An 8793-nucleotide genomic window follows, 5' to 3' on the forward strand; every position below is an offset into this window, starting at 1 on the left:
ATAAAAAAATTAATGAAAAAAAAAAAACAACTCTCAATTTGTCATTGATTCCTTCTGTACCAATGACAATGTGCACGAATTTCTCGCACAAACCATAATGGGCAGATAACTATAGTGCTGATATGTGTGTGTGTGTGTGTGTGTGTGTGTGTGTGTGTGTGTGTGTGTTATAAAGTTGAAAGTTTGAAATGTTGAAAATTTTGAAAAGTTTATTAAATTTTACTCAACAACCCATTTATATTCTGGGTATCGGGTCCAAAAACATAGCATATAAGAGTGAAAAAAAAAAACGATTAATGAAAAGAAAACGAAACAATGTACAGAAATATACGATATACACACGATATATGGTGAACAGATAAGAAAGGGAAATATGACGAGAGAGATAAAGGATGAATAGATAAATGAATAGATGAATAAATAAGTGATATTTCACCTCTCAAACAGCCTTTTATCATGGATAATCTTTGAGTCATGGTGGTATAATCCTACAGTTATCTGATTATGTATTTATTTATTTATTTTTGTATTTATTTATGTTTTTATTTATTTATTTATTTATTTATTTATTTATTTATTTATTTATCTATTTTCAACATAAACATGATTAAAAACGGTTAGCTAAAAGCTGTTTTACACTGAAGTCTTACGTGGACAATGCAGTTTCCCTCACAGGGGATTACTGTAAAAAAGACAACATCAAAAGACCAAGATTAAAACGTTTTCCAACAAAAGGACTGCCGGACTGAGATAGATTTCAAAAATCGCCGAATTTTTAGAGTATAATTCATTATGCTGCCCATTATTCACATCAATCAATACCAATATCAAAAAATGGGTGATGCAATGTACAGGACTCAAACACACAGTCTTCAGCAACCCCATTGATGCAGCATCAGGAACTGAAGCAAACACACAGCACACTCAATTATACACACACACGCACATTTACACTATTTCTTTTTTAATTCTTTATTCGAATTTTGTTCCAGTTCATATCACGAAATTCACGTTCACAGAAACAAAAACAAAACATACAAAGGCAAACAAAATCAGTGTGTGCAACTTTTTGTTCGCTTTGTGATGCACGGTCACATATGCTTGTACATTATGTATGAATATAATGTATATATATATATATATATATATATATATATATATATATGAAGGGCTTGTTTGCAAAAACCGATAAGTCCATTTTTTGAAGATTTTGAAGTACGAACTCCGTCACAAAGTACAAAATAATACCTTTTAAGTGATATATTGGTCACTACATAAAAAGGTATGTTTTTAAAGTTATGGTCAAAAGAAGCAAAAAATATCTTATTATTCTCTTCATTTTTCTTGACCTTTAATCGCAAATATCACCATTTGGCAAATATGGACTTATCGGTTTTTGCAAACAAACTCTTCATATATATATATATCTATATATCTATATATATATATATATATATATATATATATATATATATATATATATATATATGTATATTTATATATATATAAATATATATACAGTAAATCAACGGTTGAATGGTATAGACCTGTATAGGATATTAAGTGACCGAGTGTTAAGGTACTAGGCCTACTAAGTCGTCGTAAAGAAAATACTTTACAAACTAAACTTTTACACAGCTGTTTTACATGATTGTCACGTGGCTCTGTGTAATTCATACTCTTCAGAAACTGATCATAAATACGCTTTCTTAGACTTACGGATTGCATCAGTGACAATGTTTCTTTGTTTCCGATATTCATTCAAAGAAATAACACATATAGCCTTATACGTTTAAGGTTATTCACTTCTACATCATACTAATAATTTCTGTTGTTATCCATGAATTGTGTTTATTCTTAATTCGAACATATCAAATTAGTGCACGTTTATCACAAATGTTTAAAAAATGCATTATAGATCCAATTTTGCCAAATATCATCACAGATAATTTCAGATGAAAGACCTTCAGAACATCACAACTACTTAACATTGATCAAATTATCATAATTGAATTCACTGTAATCTCTGAAACAGGCCAGTTTATGACCTGAATTTCTAGCTGTAACAGCTGGCAAACGTTAAAATCATGTAATGGTCACTTAAAGAGATCTGTGCAACATCAGTTATAACATGGTTCTCTGGTATTGTATAGTAAGTATAAGGTCAATACAAGTAGAAGAGGAGGCGGTAACCCGTGTTGCCTTGTGGACAAGGCATTCTAATACATGGATTTGTGAGATATTTCCACCACTATAATCAACAACAAAATCACCCAAAATTACAAGCTCCTTGTTATCCATTAATAGTTTATCAAACATATTGGTTGGTACATATTTAAAAAGAAATCATTACCACTGTTAGGGGGACGATTATACAACTTACCAATAAATTCATTTTTCTTACATTTTAGTTCAATTAATACTGATTCAATATCATATTCCACAATAAATTCACTTCCATCGGTTGTACTTGAAGAGATTCTTACGTATATACAAACACCTCCTATTTTACATACACGATCCTTTCTTTTAATATTATAACAGCTCTCTATGAGATCCTCATGATCTCCCATTTGTTCATGAAGCCACGTTTCAGAAATACATAAAATATCAAAATTAAGTGCTATCAAAATATATTGAATTTCATCTATTTGGGACAGAAGGCTATACACATTGATAGGTGCTACTTTCGAACCGGTAACAGTTTCCAGATGGGTACCCTAATCAAATGATTTGTTTCAATCTCACGACTTATATTGCGGAGCGAGTTAACATTGAGGTGACGTATTTTCAGCCCACATAAGTCTACATTTGGAATGTACCGTCTAGTTATCGGGCTTTAGCAGTCTCTTGGCGGTTTCAAGATTATCCATCTAATCGCGAGGGAGTACAGTACCCTTCCTTTCGGTCTCCGACGGAATTTCTGGTGATGATGAGGCCAATTCGGCCACGACTCATCGGTGAATAAAACGCTTGTTTCCGCGAATGTGCACTAGGTACATGATGTATAGTTTCCTGCAGCGAGAGCACGAATGCCAAAGCCATCTAGACGTACGCCATCTACCGACAGGTGTGAGCGAGGGTCGATGTTGCTGTTGTCGATGAATGACCAGCCGTGCTTATTGGCTAGAAGTTTGAGACCTCTGTTTACATCTTCCACTTTGCTGAACTCCTTTGTTGTTTCATTTGCGCGATGTATGATCGATGACAGTGTGATAGCAGAAGCACTTGTCTCCTCGACTATTTGGTCAGCCAGAGATGCTAATTTGGCAATCACCTCGTTGTCATCTTCACAGGGTAAATATTTTGTCCCCAGATGGAGGAGTATTTCATCAGGCTGATGTTGATTGGCCGCTGCAAATGTCGCCTCAAACGCATCCTTTATCCGTGCACCGGGGAGGGATTGGCTTGCAACTCGTCGTTGCTTTGGTAATCTCGAAGGTACTATCTTTTTTGTCATTGAGTCACCAATGATCAGAAGAGAGGCTCCTTCTGAAGTCACAGATTGGGGTGTGATTAGCGAGGCATGTTGTACTTTGTGTTTGTCACGGTAATCTCTCAGTTGTTCGTCAACGCTAGGATATTGGGCGGATGTTTGATGCTCCCCCTTTGAAGTGGCAAAACCATTGATTTTCTCGGTTTAATACAGAACAGTCACTTTCATTGTTCTGTGGAGTAAGTGCATTGACGACCACCTGCAGATCATTCAATTCTTTCGAGAGGTGTTTGACTTTTGGTGATAAATTCTGGAGACACAATGAAGAATCCACGGTGCTATATAAATGGTTATTGTCATGGGCGTTGGGACTGTCAGACATGGCAATAGGGCTACCAGGTGTGGCGTTGTTGCTGATCCGATTTGGGGAGAATGACCGGTCGCCCTGAATGGATGTATCTAACAGCGTATTGTCGAAAAAAATTCCACTGGAAGTGACCCTGCTGAAATGGTGGCGGTCATTTTGGATGGCTAACTGCTATAATGTCTAGATGAAGAGTTTGTTTGCAAAAACCGATAAGTCCATATTTGCCAAATTGAGATATTTTCGATTAAAGGTCAAGTATTGAAAGAGAATAATGAGAAAATTTTGGCTTCTTTTGACCATAACTTCAAAAATATACCTCTGTATGTAGTGACCAATATATCAATTAAAAGGTATTATTTTGTACTTTATGACAGAGATCGTACTTCAAAATCTTCAAAAATGGACTTATCGGTTTTTGCAAACAAACCCTTCAGATATTTCCCCATTTATATTTGCATAATTATATCAATTTCACTTCTCCAGTTAGATACTTTATCTGCTCCTCTTCCAGTGTTTCATCCCAAATGTCATGTTTCAGGAGATGGTGTTTCACAGTGTATCGATGCAATCATTGGTAATATGTTTCGGGAGCTTACAACGGAAGTCTTCAGTTCATGGTTTTCCAGAGAAAGTGTATGAACTGTTAGTTTACAAAGAATGTTTGCGTTGTGATTTTGCCATGGTATTTCGCAGTGGGATAGTATCAAAGATGATGGTACTGGTAGACTCGTACGACAAACCACTGGATAACCTCACCTCACTAGCGAGAAAACTCACCCCCTGGATGCTTATTCTGCTCCATGATAAAGTGAAACATCATGGGACTAAGCTGATGACCACTCAGTCATATCCAGATTTCGATTTACAACGACCATCTTTTCCCAGCAAATTTCACATTGATGCGTTTTGATTATTGGTCCTTTTGGTTCCACCATGGCATCATTGTTCCTTTCGTGGCTGTGTCTTCGGTTTTGAATTTTGATTCTGGAGAAAAATTAGGTGCATTTGTAGGATCGTGTGGTCATTGGCAGGATAGTGTGCTTCCGTGTGAAGGATTAACGAACCTTATTTCCTGTTCCAATAACAAACCTTTCGATTAACCTTCGGAGATTCCTCTCATTTACCGAACCAAAAAAAAAAAAAAAAAAAAAATGATTGCAAACTTTAATTCATTTTCGGATTGATAAACCGTATGAATACGGTTTCGAAATAACGCGCTATAAAATGTTCGTTTTAACGAACCATATTGTATAATATCAAAGTCACAGATATAATGAATAGATATGATAAACTGAATAAGAACGTTACAAGCTATGTTAAATGGTATTCAAATGCATGGGCAGTATTATTCCTCACGGACGTTCGCTGCTCTGGAAATGGTAAACTTCCGCGGCAGTGCATAAAAACTTGTTCCTCTGGGAAGATCCTGGTATAATTGGGTCTATTAAAGCTGGTACTAAATTTACAATATCAAACGATTTTGAGTAATTCCTACTTTTTAAATTTGGTGCTGTTTTGGCTCAATTGTTCATCATTTAAAATTCTGACCCATTTATTTAATACGTGTATTTTATGCATTTTGTGCATGTTGTCATAATGTGGATAATTTATAGTGTGTACATTGTGTATAAGTTCTGTTTAATGCGTGCCGCTATATCATGTATAGTATATAGTATAGTATATTTGTACAATGAAAACGTGTGTGTGCATTGTGTATAAGTTTTATTTAATGCATGCCGCTATATCATGGTCATTACCTTACTATCCTTGGTTGGTTTCTCCCTCTCTCTCTTTCTTTCTCTCTCTCTCTCTCTCTCTCACCCTCTCTTCTTTCTCCCTACTCTCTCTTTCTCTGAAGTTCGTGGATTACTTTTACTAACTTGATCGGATAATAACAATTACAGGGCGAGAAGAGACATGTTTTCAAAACGTGGCTTTGATAACAGCTTAATATCTCATGTTTATTTCGTGACACGAAATAATCCATACGTTATCATTACATGAATTTAAAGATCGCAATATCAAAATGAATTTTCTCAACCTTCTTCAGACAGCATTCAAAGATTCAAACTTTCTACACATATTTTGAAGGCTACTAAAGATAGTTCTGGTACAGTGTTGATGAAATAGTCTTTATTGACAGTAAGTATGGGAGTAACTTTAGCATCAGCGTAATAGTCCGAGGCCATGTGTAAGACAGTGTTTAAAAATCGAACAAAGAATACAACAGTAGCGATTTTATCGCCAATTTAAAACACATGAAACACTTAACGACAGTCAGGTTCTGTTAACTCACTGCACTATATGCAGTCGCTATCTTCACAAATTTCAGATTTACTTCTACAGCACCTCATATCAATAGATGAAGCGCGTGACACAAATTTATCCAGAGATAAAATCAAGCGAAACAAGTGAAGTCAATATATCTTACAAAGAAAAATACTTTTCATTGCAACACACATTGGAAATATCACACATCACAACAATACAAATAATTACACGTTCTGCAATTCTAGCTATCGCCAACGGTTTTGTCTATTGGGTAAAGGCTTGGCTTAAAGCTTCCTATTGAAACCAACTCAAGTCGTAGTATAGATTTTTATTTTCACACTTTAGAGAACACAATACCCGCCTAAAATATGTATGGGGATGGAGCCTTCTTTTCTGTTCCGCTACGTTCGTGGAAATCTCAACCGTCAGTCCCACTTCGGAAATGCAACAGCCTCAATACGTCAATACCTGTTCAAGTCTGAACTTAAGACTTATCTTTTCCAGCAACTTTGTGAATGATGTGTGACACTATTGGGAGCTCGGCGCCTTTGAATGTTTTATACAGATAAATGGCACTATGTAAGTGCTGTTTCATCATCATCATCAAAGACGGTAAAGTAATTTACAATATCACCATGCAAAAATTTCACACAATTAGACATGCATGTGTCAGCCTGGTATCTAAACCCCGCCGCACACTACACGATTTTGCCCCGATTCGCCGGTCTTAAGACCTTAAGACTAGAAGTGTGACGTCACAGTCTTGCCATTTTCTAGTCGTACGACTGGGTCTTAGCGCCAGTCGTAGAGATTTGACATGTTGAATTTCTACGACTGGTCGTAGGCGTTCAGCCATTCACAATGCAGTAAAATGCAAGCGCACGCAGTGCGCACTGCGCGCGCTTTACAGTCGGGTCGTATAGTGTGCGGTGTCCGGTCGTACGACTGGTCTTAAGACCCAGCTTTGCTTAAGACTTTAAGACCAGTCGGATCGTGTAGTGTGCGGTGGCCTTAACACGAGGTAATAATTATACTTTTCAATAGGGACGTGTGAATTTTGTCTCAAATGTTATTAAAGGGATGGTACATTGGTGGAGATGAGAATTGCGCTCTTAACTTTTTGCAAGATATCAAGAAACCACTTATGAAATAGAACAGAGCATAACATTCTCCGAGAAATTCAAATTTTATTAGATGAAAATCGGTTTTGGAATGGCTCAGACATCCAAAAACAAAGTAAACCAAAGCGGTCGTAATAAAAGGTGGATCACACCTTTTATTAGGATTGCTCTATTTTGGATATCTCAGCCATTTCAAAATCAATTTTCATCAAATAAACGTTGAATCCCTCTTGGAATTAAATGCTCTGTACTATTTCAAAAGAGGTTTCTCATTATCTCACCAAGAAATGTTACAAACCTGAAGTTAGGTCTCAACCAAAACTATACGATCCCTTTAAAATTGTAAACCGTATCACTCACCGATTCTCATAGATACTCCTTTATCTATTCAGTTATACTACATGAATATTCTAGACAAGCACTAATTGTATGCTTTCAATTATTTTAGCTCGTCATATCTCCGCCTTTTGCAAAGGCGGCTCGCAATGGACTCGCATTATAGGGCTCACACCTGTAAATAAAAACCACTGTCCCAGACCCCTTCACAAATTCGTACCAAAGATACCAAAATAAATGAAGAAAAAAAAAATAAAAATCAATGATGTAGTTTGGCAAAAAACTGAAAAGCTGTAGATATTGAGTATCAATTCCTCTACAAAGTGCATTTTGGTTGGAAGATGAAAGCTTTTCTGATGGAATTTGAGGGGACTATATTTCATTGGGTACGTGTACGGAAAATAGGTGATTTTTTGAGTGACAAGAACTCGTAGTCTGGCTTTGCGGACTCTCAACAGAATTTGAGCTGAAGAATCCACCCTGGAAATTTGATGGATGAAAGGGTATATCTCACTTATCCAGGTTAGTGATGCTGAAACACCTTATTTCTCGCAGCTATATTTTACAGAATGTTTTGAAATTTGAATTTTAACACACGTTTCTATGGGGAATTATTTACCCGTGTGAGCCCTATACAGCGGGCGGTGGACTCGCGCGCACACAGCAGTCGGATGGGCAGATGGGAGCGAGCTCGCGGCTGCTCTCGCAATTCGCTCCCATTGCCCCCTGTGTGCGTGTGCTGAAATCATATAGCGAGCTTCCTTTGCAAAAGGCTAGTCTTAAATATTCTGTGAGTTGGGTCTACTCTGTCCCAAACATAAAGACCTGGTTATAGCATTTGGAATTCATGAGTGGCCTGCAGTCATTCAAATTCATGAAATTCTTCCGTCGAGATGTTTTCATTGCAATTGATTGACAAATTGCCTTACATCTACGTAAATCAGCACTGAATTGATCAGTGGTTTAATAGTAGCAATGATAAAAAAAAAAAAAAAAAAAAATCATGGGCGTACATACTCGAGCAGGATTCGAACCTACGTGGAACAGTCATTCGCTGCTCACCGGATTATATTCGGAAATTACAAATACCACGGTTCAGCGAATGATGACTTTTGTGTGCATCAGAGCGTACACTCATTGGTAAAGGTCGACTCCTGTCGAGTTCTGCGGGTGTGTAAATGTGTCCTAATGCATAGCGATCAGTGATACAGCTGTACACAATTTAATACGGGGATTTTCGAGTACATGTCCGAACCGGGCAG

Source organism: Diadema setosum, chromosome 3 (assembly GCF_964275005.1).
Source record: "Diadema setosum chromosome 3, eeDiaSeto1, whole genome shotgun sequence".
Taxonomy (NCBI): Eukaryota; Metazoa; Echinodermata; class Echinoidea; order Diadematoida; family Diadematidae; genus Diadema; species Diadema setosum.